Source organism: Aulonocara stuartgranti, assembly GCF_965226115.1.
Source record: "Aulonocara stuartgranti genome assembly, chromosome: 23".
In the NCBI taxonomy this organism is placed as follows: domain Eukaryota; kingdom Metazoa; phylum Chordata; class Actinopteri; order Cichliformes; family Cichlidae; genus Aulonocara; species Aulonocara stuartgranti.
In genome coordinates this window covers 7472014-7489541 of record NC_138958.1, presented here as the reverse complement: position 1 = coordinate 7489541, position 17528 = coordinate 7472014, and the positions used below count along the sequence as shown (strand labels likewise).

The window sequence follows — 17528 nt, the reverse complement described above, 5'->3', positions numbered from 1 at the left end:
TGAGGCATTTGCTATGTTGCAACGAGCGCTCGACAGTGCAGCCTAGGCGGAGTAGTCGAACGCAGATCCACTGAGCTCTCAACACAGACAGCATTGTCAGAAAGTTGATAAAATAAATTTAAAATTTTGTATTGTTCAATACATATGCGTACCGAACCGAAAGCACTGTATCGAACGGTTCAATACCGATACGAGTATTGTTGCACCCCTACTATCTATCTATCTAAATATATTTGCTGAACAACATGGAAACCTCTGGATACAGCTTCAAGTAGCAGCTTTCAGTACATCTGCATTGGCTTCAATTATAATTCATCAGAGGTTTTAACTTTTAATGACTTTTATTAAAAGCTTTTGATCCCAGATTGTCTTTGGCTTACGAGAAAGTGTTTGTGAGAGAATAAATAATTCGATTTTCTTTATTTTTTTAAGGATATGGTTAATTGCAGAGCTACATCAGCTGGGTGTGAGACAGGGGATATACAGTAACATCTGCTCGGAGGCACTGACAGTCACCAGTAGGCTGACTCTCCCCAGCTATCTTCACCTTTCTACTTCCCCTCTCATCATTTTCACTCAGGAAGGAGCACAGTTTGCTCTATTAAATCTGTAATGAGATGCAAATACGATGCAAATCCCTCCCAGAGGAGTGGACTGCTGCAGGGAGGCTATCTGATGTCAGCGTTCAAGAGAGAACCACCGCCTCAGGAAGAAACACAGAAGAGAGTGGATGTGTGTCTTAAGAGTGTGCACATGTCTGCAAACGTATCGGAGATGGGGAAAAGGCAAAGCGGTTGAAAAGCGGCTAGGGCATTGATTGCAGCTGTAGAAAAATGTTTTTGATTTATCTTGGACACAGGAGCAGAGTGGGACCTTCAGTATCACTGCATGGCAGAAAAATTCAGTCGCAGAAAAATAATACCCTCAATCTGTCCTCTGTACAGCTCCAGATAGGAGGCTGGAAGAGAGAGAGAGAGGGAGGGAGAGAGAAGCGAAGCCAGAAAGAAAGAAATATAAGGGAAAAGATGGAGATTGGGAGGGGGAGTCAAGGATGCAGCCATGCCTGTTGACAAGAGAAAAATACACCTTTCAGAGAGAAATAAAGCTTCACCTCCCTCACTGCTGCATTCCCTCTGACATAGCAACTCATCTGGCCTCGCCACGCTCACACCGCAGAAAGAGAGGAAGGGACAGCGAGGGAGGGAAGGAGGAGGAGGAGAGACAGGAACCAACACAAAAAAGAGAAAAGGAACGTACATCAATCTGCTTTTCTCACATCAGCGGTGAAACTATGTTTGCCTCTAACACACACTCACATCATTCTTCCAATGCGTGCACTGTTGTATTGAATTTTGACCTACTACATCTATGCTTTTCAGAGATATGAACCTTGAGGCAGACTCTTGGCATCAGTCCTGTGCATGTGCTCTGCCTCATCCACCTCACTGTCCAACTGTCCACCATCTTTTTTCCTTCCGTACCAGTTAAAGCTAAGCCGTGGCTCAGAGATAAATATATAAAGTTGAAGCTGGACACGAACATACACTTTCCATCTCTCTCCTCACCCTCGCACACTTACTAGAAAAAGAAAAACCCAAAGGGACCAAAGATGGTGATGAACCTGTTCTATTTTTAGCTGTAAACATAAAAATAGCATGTTTAAACCCCCAACACAGTAGGTTTTACTGACCCAGTATGACACATTTATGATTTACAGATGGCAATGATTTAATAGCACCTAAAGTCTGTAAACAGATATCTGCTTATGAATATGCAGAATCTCGAATGTATTTTCAGCAACATAACATAATGACTCAGAATAAGTATGTAAAATAAGGTTATTGGATGGAAAATTTAAAGCTCTGTTCATCACACAGCCACAAAGTTAAGTAATGTTTCTAGTAACTACATATATACTGTTTTGCATATAGTCATGTGGAGAGAGCAGTGACCAGCGAAGTGAGTTTCATCATTTAAGAGGGACATATGTGCATGTCTATAGCTACATTTCTCACAAATATTTTGTTTTTATGGAATATGTAGTTAATTGTGACTCTATTACACCTACAGGGCTGTTCATTCCAGTATTGGCAAAAATATCAGAGAATGGTAAGACACTGCAGTGTTATTTTCAGCATTAGGGCAGAAATAAGAGGGCGTAAAGGAAAGGATTTTGGAGACATTCTGATCATTATACTCCCAACATACCTATTTGGTCTTTTCACCTTCACTGTCAAACCCAGTGGTTATAGTTGTGTATTCAAAGCACACAATCTGCTGCACTACATTGCATTGAATTGCAAAGGACAACTCACACAGCCCGAACGGTGCTGTCAGACATGGCATCGCAGACAGCACGAAATGCAAAGTACAGAACAAGTCTGACTACACATAACTGTGCAAACACATACGCACACATTCATACATGCAAAAGCACACTGCTGATGTCTATTCTCGTGTGGATCTGAAATGTAGCTAAAGCTCTGCAACTCTAGCATATACTGGATTTAATGCGACAATGCTCAGTAAACAAGGTGAAAACACAGTAAGATAATGCAGTAACACTGTGAAAACCACCCGACCGTCACATTTTGAATGACACACCTAATGCTGCCCTGCACCTTCCTCTCTTCTATTTCTACTCTTCCTTATAAGCAGTAATGAAAACCCATTAAACTGCTTTGGACTGCAGTCTCTTCCTTTTTCCAGGCTGATAAAGAAGATGCACAACTCTGAGTTGGTTCCTGGGTCCATGGTCGAGTGAGCTGCACTCAGACACCTGCTGCTCATTAACGACAACAGGCAAAGGTGACCACTTCAATCAGGATATTAAGACTGGGAATGAAATGGGCAGAGAAGGTACATCGGGGGGAGGACAAAAAAAAAATGGAGGAGACGATTGAGTGTTTTTCTTTGGCTTTGTGCCCAGATGCGGTGTTGTGTCCCTCACCCAAGCTCAGCTGCAAATTTCCTAGCATTCAGGTGTGTGTGCACGCTTGCCCTGTCCACCTGACATCTCTTAACAGTAATAATGTATTCCCTCCTATTAATATGTTATGGATCAGCGAGTGTATTATCGATCGGCCAGCTCAGCTATATAGTTACCCTGGTCCACTGCGCCCTCCACTTTCTCTCTTCACCACTGAGGTATCTCCTGTGTTAAACCTCCTGATAGAATACCCTTTGTCTTACAACCTTTCCTCACTACTTTTCTTCCATTTAATTTTTTTTTTTTTTTTTTTTTAAACAGGAACTCAGAAGTGCACACTCATCGTACTTATCATCTTGCATAAGCACTGATCAATAAACAGGTAAAAACAACATACTCTTGACCTTTGCGCTTGTGGGCATTGCACTAAAAAAAAATCTACCAACTGATGATTCAAGGAATATAATAATGATGAAATTTACTGGTTCCAGCTCAAACCAGAAGAGTTTGGTGCCTTAAAAAAGAAATCTATATTTGGATTGAGTACCATTTGTTTACCAATCATTGTTCACTGCTTGGACTGACAACATACAGGCATCATCTTGGGTTCAGATTCCGATTTCATAGACTTAACTGAAAAAATGAATCTACAGGGTGGACCATTTATATGGATACACCGAAATAACATGGGAATGTTTGGTGATATTAAAGTCCTGTTTGTGGCACATTAGTATATGTGAGGGGGCAAACTCCTCAAAATGGGTGGTGACCATGGTGGCCAATTAGAAGTCGGCCATCTTGGATACAACTTTGGTTTTTTTCAATAGGAAGAGGGCCATGTGACACATCAAACTTATTGGTAATGTCACAAGAAAAACAATGATGTGCTTGGTTTCAACGTAACTTTATTCTATCATGAGTTATTTACAAGTTTCTCTTTGTTCACAGCCATTGATTGACATGTCGAAGAGGTTAACACGTGAGGAGCGGATCGAAATCGTGTTGATATCTGGTGAACGCAGTAACCAGGTCATTGCAGAAGATTTCAATGCAAGACACCCTATGAGACCACCCATCTCCCATGCTACAGTTAGCAAACTGCTTGCTAAGTTTCGTGAAACTGGTTCAGTGTTGGATTTGCCAAAATGTGGACGCAAGAAAACTGTCACTAATGAAGAAACATCAGTGGCTGTCCTAGCTTCATTCAGCAAGAGCCCACAGCGTAGCACTCGCTGCATGTCACTGGAGAGTGGCATTAGTCAAACATCCCTTCGGCGGATATTAGCTACTCACAAATGGCACCCTTACAAACTCTAACTACTGCAGCATCTCAACGAGGACGACCCAGAACGGCGCACAGAATTTGCAGAATGGGCAAAACAAAAATTGGAACAGGACCCTCAGTTCACGCAGAAGATTTTATTCAGTGATGAGTCAAACTTTTATGTGAATGATGAAGTTAACAAACAAAACCATCGCTATTGGTCTGACACTAACCCACATTGGATCGATCCCTCCAAGACTGTTGGAACAACAAAAGTGATGGTTTGGTGTGGTATATGGGGTACAACGATAGTGGGTCCATTCTTCATTAATGGAAACCTCAAGGCCACTGGATATTTGAAATTGCTACATGATGATGTGTTTCCCTCTGTATGCACTGAAGCTGGCACGTTCCCTGAGTTTTTCCAGCAAGATGGTGCACCACCACATTATGGGTGCCAGGTCCGAGCATTCCTAGATGAACAGTTTCCTGGAAAGTGGATTGGTCGTCGTGGGCCAGTTGAATGGCCCCCAAGGTCTCCCAATCTGACCCCCTTAGACTTTTATCTTTGTGGTCATCTGAAGGCAATTGTCTATGGTGTGAAGATAGGAGATGTGCAGCACCTGAAACTACGGATACTGGATGCCTGTGCTGGCATTTCTCCTGCGGTGTTGCTATCAGTGTGTGAAGAGTGGGAGAAGAGGGTGGCATTGACAATCCAACACAATGGGCAGCACATTGAACACATTTTATAAGCGGTCAGAAACTTGTAAATAACTCATGAAAGAATAAAGTTACGTTGAAGCCAAGCACACCATTGTTTTTCTTGTGACATTACCAATAAGTTTGATGTGTCACATGGCCCTCTTCCTATTGAAAAAACAAAAGTTGTATCCAAGATGGCCGACTTCTAATTGGCCACCATGGTCACCACCCATCTTGAGGAGTTTGCCCCCTCACATATACTAATGTGACACAAACAGGACTTTAATATCACCAACCATTCCCATTTTATCACGGTGTATCCATATAAATGGCCCACCCTGTACATTAATCAATATTTGTTTAGCTGGTGAAAAATATCAGTAATTAAGACAAAAAAAAAAGAGAGCAGCCTTCATCATTTGTATATGGTGTAAACTCAAAAGAGAGGGAGAGAGTTATAGTTAATAGTTAACAGTACACATTTACTGCTTGTAATCTATCAATGAAGCTTTGTTTTAGACAGTAGGTAAAATGAGCAATTCAATGAAACGTATCACAATTACCTGTGTAAAAAGAAGACAAATAATCAAAATGTTAATTAACAGTGAAAATAATGACTAAAAATATCCCTATATTAATTATTATGTAAAGAGAAAAATTCTCCTATAATAAAGAGAAGTATACTCTGCCAATACTGTAATCATCTCCTCTCCAGAAAGAAGACAGTATATGTGTTCACTGACGCAACTAACACAACATATTCCAGCACCATAATTGATGTTTACGTTTCTACTGCAATGCATTTCACTTACACACTCCTTTGGATCAGTCTGAAAATTAAAAAAACAACAACAAAAAAAAACAATTAGCGTGCATATTTATTGCTGCACCAACATTATTTCTAAACGTCAGTCTCGGAGGGAAGCCAACCCTCTGTTTTCTATTAACAGGTTTTGTTCTGCTCCAATAGTACTTTTCTAAAAGTCAATGCTGGCTCAAGGAGTCCAGAGCAGAAAGTTCTCAAACTTATAAACAGTTCTCACAAGTAGAAATGTACAAAGCACTCGAGGTTAAACAATTATTGCATTACATTTAGAGAATGGACCAGCCGCAGACTGGAACTGGACAATTTGCAGTATTCTTTTTTTGTACCAATACCAGCACCTCTCAAAATATGGAAAATGAGACCACACTTCATCTATATACAGTGGTCCTTCACTATAACGCGGTTCACCTTTTGCAGCCTCGCTGTTTCGCAGATTTTCTTTGTGCAATTATGCACAAAAATAAATACTTTTAACAGCACATTGTGTTCTGCGTCATGATTGGCTGTAGACCACTGTCAATCAATCTCCTCCATGCTGTGTCTCCTGTACAGTACAGAATGTGTTCTGCTTGTCAAATTTACATAAATCTTCAATTGCCAAAATTCTGCTTCTGAAGTGCTGTACTGCATGTTTATATGTTTTGTCCCCAACGAACACAACAATTTCGACGAAACGTTTTGCAGCATCAAAGGCACCTGCGATAGCACCAAAAGGGCAGAGGAAGATGCTAACCATCTCACAAAAAGTTGGACATCTGGACATGCTAAAGAAAGGCAGAAGTTACTGTATTTTTGGGATTATAAGGCGCATTAAGCGAAACAAAACAGTCAGATAAGTCATACTTTACTCAACTCATTCTTTTTGCTTCCTCTACTTCCATATCATTGATTCATTAATGTTGAATACTCTCTCAGCTGCTCTATTCCCATGTTCTGGACCTGAAAACAGGGTTTGATCTTTGTTTCATTGTATAATACTGGACTTATTTTTCTACCAAGGTTTGAACTTTGAGGGTGTTTAAACAAGAGAGAAAAGTGTGAAAATGTTCATGCCTGTCTGAGAAAAGTGTATAAAGTGTGTAGTGAGGGGTTTTACAGCCTTAAAACATCTATAATAATTGTAAAAAATAAAGCTGGCTACTTCACGGATTTCACCTATCGGGGGTTATTTTTAAAACGTGACTCCCACTATAAACGAGGGACCACTGTATAGCATTATTTTAAGGCTTTTTTAAATGCAACTTCAATATCTGTAAACTCTTTGCCACCTACCTTGGGACATTACAGTTTTCAAAATACATCCAAAAGAAATCTAAACTCATAACCATAAGCTATTAAACTGCATCACTCCCATACACACACCAACACACTTCACGCACACCAGGACCCATGACATTCATAAGAGGAAATGAAAAAGAGCTTTGTCCTGTCCTGGGCACTGCCATGCAAGACAGTGATTGTGTTGAGTCAATGTGATTACCTGGGAGTCACTCTCTGGAGGGAAACGCTGCTGAGTTATCACAGTCTTATTATTCCCAAACTAATATCATAGCCTGCCAATCACTTGCTTGCCTTTCTTAACCACATGCTGACACGTGTGGTGTTGCACACATACTGTATGAGAGGCATAAACACACATAGACAGGAGTACTTTTAAACCGAAATGCATCCATATAGATCTGCACATGGTGAGAAGTAATAGAATGCGCAGAGAATGAATGAATGCACCCAGACACACGTACAATCACTCAACCACACAGGCTGCAAGCCAGCAGACATTCACACGCAAACTTCCTCAAAGGGCCCCAGGGTGAGGAGAATCGTCCTCTTCATCTGAAGTAGGGAGGAAGCCCATTGGCCAAATTAGATTGTGCCATTTCCTGACGGAGTTAAGCATCAATCTGCAGCACTGTGCAGTGATTCGCAGTGACCTTGGCCTATCACAGCACAGTGTCTGGGAATGCTCAGAGAGGCTCTTAATCAGACCTGGGGCCTATGATGACATTACTCAGCCTTTATCTCTCTACACACGTCCCACTGTTTCTCTGTATGTCTGTCTCCCAATCTGCCTATTCCATTCGTTGCCTCTCAGCTCCAGGATGAGGAGGTGGCTCTACAGCTCAAATGGACGCTTACTTAACCTGACCTCTGGATGTAATCCTTGTCCATTGATCCAATTCTACGCTGAGCGTTTGCCCTCACAATGCTGACCAAACACAGAAAACGTTTGCCCTTTCGTATCAAATCTGACCTATTTCACTCATTCCACTCAACAGGTACATCAACAGGTCAGTTTTTGCATCCCGTCCAGCATCCATCCTCAGACAACACATGCATAAAGGACCATCCCTTAAGCAATACACACTCATCCTCAATCCAGGGCTACTGCAGGCCATATGTGAATGATGAGACTGTGCTGAGATGGAGATAAATGAGCCTTCATTACAGCCATGATAGCACAAAGCAGCACCAGAGAGAGGGATGGAAGAAGAGAAGCTTTCTTTTTTTCATCTCACCCTTCCCTCATTTACCACGACCAAGGTTCTTAACACATAAAGGACACAAAAGGACACAGTACATTTGATAAATATGTGCATTCATAGAGCCGTCACCTATATATACACATAAATACCATAAAAAAATGTGCATTTATATTGCTTATTTATGCGCCTTCACATGTATTTACAGTTCTTTAAAGCAAACTTCATCCATAGAGTCTATATAGCAAACGCCTACGTGGTAAATGGAATTCTCTGTCAGGACCTATCAAGGAAAAGCTTTGCCTTCACATGGATAACACACTTCTGCAAACATACACACATTTGTGTACGCATAACTTTCTCATTCCCACAGCCATGCTGCATGCCAAATGAATACAGTAAAAGCATACCGTTTTAGGTACATTTGGCCCATTTGATGATTGAAAGAGATTTGTAAAATCCAAGATATAAAAAGCCTGTCTCTTTGTTGGCAGACAGTGTAAGGAGAATGTAATTACATTTTTCCTCTCTTGGTTTAACAAATGATGTTCTGCTGTACGAAGGGTACAAAGTTATGAGAGCTGCACAGCACCTGTACGCACATTCAGACACACTTGTACACAGAAAATGTAGCACAACAAACAATGTGATATTACAGCTGCCAGTACAACAAAATAGACCTCTGTTTTTTTTTCACACAAAGTAATATTACCACTCATATCCACTCTACATCAGCGCCAATTTTCACTGTGCCAATTTTGAGCTATAGAAATAGAGGAGCAAGCCAGAATTTTAATAACCTCAAGACTAGCAAAAGCCCAGGAGAGCGTACGTATATGTGGAAGTAGATAAGTGTGTGCCGGCTGCTGAGTCACGGATCCGTCTGAGCCAGTTCTCAATAGGTCAAAGTCAAGATGTTACCTAAGAAAGACATGATGGGTTGTCAAAAAGGAAAAAGGAAACGAAATAACAGATACTGAATGAGACCATCCTCAAGGCATGCAGACCAAGCCTTTCATTCTCCCTCATGCACCCACAGTACGTCCCCTTAGGCCTCAAGTTCAGGCTTTGGCTGTTGAACAAACAAATGCACACACAAAAGAGACACAAAAGAAATTACTGATACACTCGACTGGCTCTAAGCCAATCGAATGACTTGCATATTCTGTCTTGGATATCCCCACCTAGCTGAGTGTACAATGTAGAAATTTAGTGCTAAAAACGTCCAAAATGAGTGATTTAACTTTTTAAAAATGAGCTTGGAGAAGAGGTTTTCTCAACATGGGCTCTGCAGCACTGATCCTGTACTGCTCAGGTGCCGCTGAGCAAACATGACAAAATGAATAAAAGGAAGGTGTAGCCAGAAAGAGAAAAAGCACCACCACTTGGCTATCCATCATGCAGCATTGCACCTTATGACTGAGGTACAGTCACTCCGCTCAACTAATCTGATATCGGCTCAAAATATTTTCAGCTTTGTACCTTTTTATCTGGCAACAAGTCCTGTAGTGAGACAATACTCTAATACATTTAATCTTTTCATAATGAACACTCCTACATATCAGTACCCCAAAAAATAACTAATACTATGATATTACTGTACAGAAGTACTAAATTACATTAATTAAAAGACGCACAGATGCTCCCAAATATCTGTGAGAGCATACTTCTCTAGCCTGCAACCTTGAGGCAGCGCCCAGCCCAAAGTGATGGATATTCTGATACAGACGTTTTTCTTGCCAGCCAAGTCCAAGCCAGTGAGAAAAAACACACACACAAACACGTCTGTCATCCTCGCTGAGCAATGGCTGGCACAACATACATCTCCCTCTCTCTCCTGTTCCATCCATCTCCAGTATTCTCCATTTATATTTCCTCTGCTCTCCTCATATCAGCATCTCTATATCTGACTTCTGTAAGGATGTATTCATCTACAACATGTCACAGAAGAATATCTCCCTCTTAATGCTTATCTACTACTCTTACAACTCCTCTCCTGAGCTTTGTACTTCTTAGTTAACTTGAACACTTGCACTGAATTTCAGTATGAAAATAACATGCTGCTGCAAAGAAATAAAGTCTATTTAACTCATATAAGGTATCCTCTCTACTTAGTCACTCACAGCCTCCGAATACAAATTCAAACACAGAGCAGACTCTCTCTTACTCATCCCTTTAAGTGCTGACACACACCTGATGGATCCTCCGCTTAGTCCCGTTCCTCCTCCTCTGCTTTGCCACCACACCACGAAGGTCACTCCCGGCCCACTGTCGCTCTTCCTTCTCCTGTTTTCCTCTCCTCTTACTATCTGTCCTTCTCCTCCTCTCTCTGCTTTGGTCAGAAAGAGAGAGAAGAAAATCCTTCCACAGACAGGAAATCCTCAGCTAGAGACAGAGACACTTAAAGATTGTAAAGCCTAGCTGCCGCTGAAATACACAGGAGCTGCTGACTGACTGAGCTGTTAAAGTGCTGGAGGGAGGCTAGCGTGGCTACGATACGGTCTGCACCACAGCAGTGTACAGACACATGAGCAGCCAGAAAGCTCAGAGAGTCGCTAGCTCAAAGCTCACCGCAGCAGAGCTCCGAGTCAGCAACCTAGCCCCCCACCCTCCCCTCCTGCCTGGCTCACTCTTGCTCTGCCGCTGCCCCCCTCCTTTCCTCTTGCACAGTTACCACATTCCACCTAATAGCAGAATCCTCTCTTCCTCACTTTCTTCTTCATTTAACTAAAGTATACATCACTCTCATCCCCAGCTCAGGCATTTCCCTTCAATCAGACAAGAAAATCCTGCAGCTGAGATGTAGGTAAAATCTTATCTTCTCACTAATATATCTTCAAGGCAAGATTGTGTTAGTGAACACAGGATGAAAAGGACACCTTAAAAGCACCAAGAAGAAAGTCAAAAACCTGTTTCTCTCTTTTCTTCTTTCGGCTCCTCCCTTTAGGAGTTATCACAGTCGATGATCTGCCTTCATCGTACCCTATCCCCAGCATCCTCTTCTGTCACACCAATCCTCTCCGTGTCCACCTTTACTAGATCCATGAATTTTCTCCTTGAATTGTTTACCTCTTTTCCGCATGTCTGGCTAACTTTGTCTCTGAACTACTCAACCTGAGTTGTCCCTCTGATATATTAATTTCTCCTCCTCATCCCCAATAAAAATCTTATCACCTTGACCATTTTGTAAACCCTCCCTTTCACTGTTGCTACAATCCTTCAGTCAAATGTGTTTAACTATACATTTTGTTTCTTTTTGAAACAGCAACATGCACCTACCAAGCAATCATCTCATGCGAACATGTCCATAAGACCATTTTCACTCTTTTGCTAAAGGTAAAATAAAGATTAAGTTCAAGTTTGGGAGTTTTAGTCACCTCTTCAAGTGATTTTACGCTCTTACTTTGTTCTCTTTTTCTCTACTATAATGATTACTTGTCAGTGAGTGAAATTTTAGTTGGAATAAAAACCTGCAGACTGTGGGCTGTCTATTGATTGTGAAGTTCTCTGTCTGCCTTTAAAGAAATAAAAAGACATTTCATTTAAACTTGGCCAGTAACCCCTTCAAGTTAGTTTCTTTCCAACTGCTATTTTGTAAACATGTTCTGAAAATCTCTTCTTACAACTTGCACTTGTGCATTTGTAATGTGCGCTGGATCTTCTTCAGTGTGTCGAAACAGCAACCAATCGACTTCACTTTGGGGAAAAGTAGAAAGTTGAGTGGAGCCAAATTTGGCAAGAAGGTCAGTTGGTGAGTGAAGATTCAATTGGTGCGGCCAATGGAAGCATGTAATGCCACTCTTTGAGTTAAAAATGCTCCGTCAAATGTCTCATAACAATACAGTAAACCCTTTGGGCATCAATTCACGGTACATAACCCAGTGCATGTCAAAAATTGATGAGCATGCTTCTGAATGATGTTTCACTAAAATCTTCTGTTTGATCTGACACCAATATCAGCAACAGTCTTAACAGCATTACAGTTGTGTCAAGAAGATGCTGCTAAAAAAGTACTGCCCAAGCAGACTACCTGGAAGAAGAGATCAGCCAGATCTAAATGAGACAAGATTTTCATTTTTTATGGGCATACTTGTAGAACTGTATGATCACAGCTATTTGTCCATACCCCTAGCTGATTTCTACCAAATATTTTTTATACAAAGACAGAGATACAGAGATGAAAAAAAAACCCCAAAACAGTTCTGTTCAGCTCAGATACTCTTTTTTTTTGCTTACCTTTTAACACAAATAAGCAACATACAGATCACAAAAAACCATATACAGTCAAGAAGACAGCAATAAAAGAGGGACACAGTGGCCCCAGATTAATCTAAATCCACACACCACCACCTTCACCCCCACTATTTATCATTTAAAGTATTCATCCTCTCCAAACCTAATGCCCTGACAAAGACAAGCTTATTCAGCCCTCCTTAACACACAGATTAGCCACAGACAGACTACACACACTGAGACCCACATAGTGGAGTGGAAAGAGATGAACACATAAAGAGTGGGAGGGGAAGTCAAGTGGAGCATTGCCCATTGGGGAAAAAAAGAGCAATCCAGGAAAAAGAGACTGCAGTCACTGTATCAGAAAGGCTCACTTTGGACAGGTGTTGGAAAATCAATAATTTACCAAAATTCTGTCTGTTGTTATGACAGGCACTAAGCAGTGCAGTACAAAATAATACTGCAATATCTTTTGTTTTTAGAGTCACAATGTCAATTATGACATCATACATTTAACACCATTTCAAGGCAGGAAACACTATTTGAGGCTTTGAGGACACACAGTGACTACAATTTAATTTAAACCTCAAGTGGTAACATTGTGGTATATGACTTCAGTCTTAAGTAAACTAAATGATTGTTTCTTACTGACTGAAATAGCATTTATTTTGGAAACTAATTGATAGTCGCTTTAGCCAACACAGTGAACGCTAATATTTATGCCTAAAAACAGCAGTTCTTTAAAACGAACATCTAGACATCACAGAAAAAGTAAGCATGCCATGCTACAAATACTGGCTCGTCTATACATTTGTTCATTTCCTAACATGTCCCAGCCAAGTTGCACACACGTAATTTTTGGACGATTTGGGGAGAATTAGGTCAGAATATTTTCCACAGCTCTCACATGTTGCACACAGTCGGTCCGCTTTAGACAAATTCGCACCACTGGGAATACTATGTGCAGTTTAAACAAGGTAGCTGCCTGGGTAGATTGTGCAGGACACACGGCACCCACTCTCTTAATGTAAATGCAACACTCGGACTATCAGTTGCAATATTCTTCGCAATCTAGCATAACACTGCACTGAACATTTGATCTGTCACAGGCATCTCTGTGGCGTAGGTACTATAGACAGAATGAAAGATGGACACAGACATCAAGATGTCAGCCACTGGTTTTGAACTTCAAGCTTCAACCTTAGTGTTTTGGAATCCTTTTTACTTTTTGGCATCATGGAGTGCTAAATAACGCTAACTTGGTAGGCAAGCTGCCTTAATTAACTATACAGGTGCAATGCAAAAACAGAAATATGACCTCATTAGTGTTGAGTGACAGACTTATAAATTACTAGATTTAGATATTTCACTCACTAAAACTGCTGCACTTCTTGGACGGTGTAGCGCTCACACTAAGCCATATTGTGTACCAGATAATTCCAGATAAAAATGCTCCAAAAGGCACCAACAGCATAAACACAGCAAAGAGGTCCAGTTTAATAAGTTAATAGTGGAGGCGAAATCTGGGAGAAGCTGATCAGCTTTAGGTATCTGAATTGGCACACCTATCAATATGGCTATCCCCCTAGAGGCCAAATGAGGCTGTAAATGACCTTTTTTTAATGCTGTACAGTTGGGCATTTTAATTTGGGTGTTTATAGAGATTTGGAGTCAGCCTCAGTTGGCACCTAGAGGAACGGCAGTTTTTGCCACTTAAGCATTAGCTTAATTTTTTAGCCCTGGAGATTCCCCATTTGGTAAGCACTGCAGCGAATGTATGAAAGCAGCTTTTTAGTGTGAATATGATAATTAAATAAAATGCAAAACATATTTTTATTAGTATTTTGCTTGGGTTTTTTTTTTAAACATAATTACTTTTTAAAAGCTTTCCGAGCAAGTGAACAGCACCTCTCATCTGTTGTTGGGCTCACATCCGATTGAGTCTCCATAGGAAACACTATAAGCAGGGAAAGCCACTTTTCATGGGAGCAGAGAGAAAATAAAAAACTCATAAAGAGTCCATCCCTGAGCTCTGCCGGCTTGTAGAACAAACAGCTAAAAGGATATGAAATAAAGCCTTCACTCAGTCTTCTCTAAAAATTTCTTCCAGCCCTCTCTACCCTTTCTCTGTCTCTCCATCAGTCTGACTGTGCTTTCAACCCTCACTCTCCTCTCTCATCTGAACAAGGACATTCAGTACATCACCACAAAAAAATGTCATCTCCATCTCCATCTCTACTCACAGCTGTTGCTATGGTCACAGCAATAGACCTGACTGTGCTGCCTCACTCCAAACTGAATGAGTGCTTATATAGGATGTGCTTCTGCCCTTACATGTGTCAAAACTATGAGAAAACAAACATGTATGCACCTGCATCGTTCTTCAATGGAGACCAAACTGTTATGAGGAACCACTTGAGCAGTCAATTGACAGCTGTCGAGTGTTGCCATAGGGGCAGATTGATAAGCAAGCGTGTTAACTGGCATTTGACATAGAGGAGATAGATTACGTTTAGGTAATGACTAGCTGAGTGGTATTTAGATGTGGAATGCTGTTCCATCTCCCTGGCACTGTCACATGCTCATTAAGAGCATTAGAGCATGTCATTAACATACACACATACGCTCACTAAAGCGTAACATTAAATAGATTTAATTATTTAAGTTTCTGAGTCTCTGAATAACGACAACAAGCTCACAGTGCATTCAACTTCCAAACAAATGACTCGTCAGTACATTTCTAATTAGTGCAGAGAAGAGGAAAAAGATTGGTATTAACCTGGGCTTACTCATTCTGTGTGTGTAAAATGTGTGCGCATATGTGTGTGTATTCATTCTCAAGTAATTATATTTCCAGGCAGTGCTGAGTAGAGAGGGGCAGGACTGTGTGTATATTCCATTCGGCTTATCAGACGTGTCCAATCCTGAGGTAGATCAGATCGAACAGTAAAAGCTCATTAATTACGGATGGTTGCTGAGCGACAGAGAAAAAAGGCAGTGAAGGGGGGGTGAAGAAGCAAGGTGAGGGGACAGATGGGTGAGAAAAAGAGGGTAACATGCAGTACTGGAATGCTGAAGCTGAGATATAATAATTAGAAATCGTGTTCTCATCGTCCTCTGGTTTGAGGAGTCAGCAAGAACCACTTTGGAGATCAAAGGTTAAATGTTGCCAGTCATCTCTGTTGATGGAGGTAGAGACTAAACGCTGTGTGATCCTTTCCAGCATATGAAGGAGGATCACACAGCATACACTTAAAGAACGTCAGATTTCAAGAAAATGTTGTTATACAGAAAACTGCATTTGTGGAAGATATCCTTGAAATAAAATTTCAGCTGAGTTTCACTATAAGATTATAATTCTGCAAATTTGCAAAATCATGCAAATTCTTTTCTTAAGAGAACATGATTATCTGAGAAACGGCGATTTGTGAGTCCTGTTGTGATGCCAGGGATGAACCCAGCCTCTAATAGGTAATACATTTTAAAATGTGTGTTGTGATTTTTAAAGGATAACTAAATGTTACTTACCATTTTTTACTAAATGCAGCAGTTATTTCAGGTTAAGAATAATACACAGCCTATCCAACCAAATAGGGAAAAGGGACATAATGTTAATGGTAACCAGGAAAGAAGAAAACACTAATCAATTTTGACTTAAATGATTTATAAGCTTTTTGAATCTGTTGTAATATAATATTTAAAACCCCTTTTCACCTACTGCTTCTGCATATAGGCACAGGTTTACAACATTACAGCTTCATTAATGGCTCAGTCTAGAGTACTAACACAATCGATATCTTTGCCTCATTGAACACAGCACTACACATATCACTCCCTTGTATTGCAGCTAGTAATAAGACATTACCCAACAACTATTTGGTTTGCAGGAAGGTAACAAACTGTTTCTTACATATTAGGGTGTTTTTGCTGTATGTGGCTGGAAATAGTAGTCAAAATTACTACGCATCTGAAATTAGCCAAAAGGCAAAGTCATTTTGGTTCTTTACCCTCCAGCAGTTATTTTCTACCTGGTTCTAAATCATGAATTCTGGTCAGTATGAGGATTTCCAACAGCTCTTCCAAACCATCTGTGTATAACTGTCACTGCTTACCAGCCTGACACTATTATATGCCTTTTACTATACAAACTATTCAATAATTTCCTGCTTTTTACACTTTTATTGCTCCACATTATTAATTTATATATTACAGTTTACAGAGGACCTACTCACACACATGATAGGAGCAGCACAGTGTAAGAATTAGCAGTAGTTTCCCTGCAGCTGGTCTAATACACACACAGAAACAGACATGTACAAACACAAACATTTGGACCCATGTACCTCAATTTTCCATTAGCTGGTCAGACCACCTCCTAAATGAACAAACATAGCAGATGATGAGCTGCTGCAGCAAATGCATATATATATATATATATACACACACACACAGCACGTGAACATGAACACATAAATGGCAGTACATAAACCAATTCCTATTCGTCACACCCACCTACAGACCAGAGATAATCATAAAAAGTAATTGGTACACACTCTTGAATATATTAGTCCTTGATTTGGGCTCCATTGAACTCCCACATATTCATTCCACGAACTGCCAACGTGGCAAAGCGTGCTGCTCAACATTTGCATCTTCCCCTGAAATTTACCTTAGGATTTTTATATTGCAAAAATATAGATAATAATAATGTCTTTTAATGGCTTTAGTGAGTATTGTCTTTTTGCGTCATGCTCTTGTATAAATGGATCTGATATCTTAACATTTTCTTCGTCTACTAACTGTTGTAGATTAATGTATCACTGTTCTGATTAGTCAGGAATATGAAACTGTAATGGTTTAGAGTGTGGTGCATCATTTTCATTCAGCCATAACATGCATATGATGGCGACTCCTCACAGTGTGGGCTGTGGGCTGTATGCTTCTTTGGAAATTATATGAGGCACAAAATCCAAAGGTCTGCACAAGCAGCCAATTGACAATCAAGTCACAAGTGAAAGTAAAAGTATAGTAGGCTCTCCAAGTTTTCCCTCCAGCTACCTTACTGGTAAGGTTTCTATACTGGCGGTCTAG

At 40.5% G+C, this 17528-nt stretch overlaps 1 protein-coding gene across 1 annotated transcript in view; it reads right to left on the bottom strand.

The window, feature by feature from the left end:
• dab1a (DAB adaptor protein 1a) overlaps positions 1–10798 on the bottom strand; it is a 232936-nt gene extending 222138 nt beyond the window's left edge. The window contains exon 1 of the mRNA XM_082523995.1: positions 10398–10798. The gene's annotated coding sequence lies outside the window, so the exon portion shown is untranslated. The remainder of the gene's footprint in view (positions 1–10397) is intronic.
• Positions 10799–17528: the final 6730 nt, after the last annotated feature.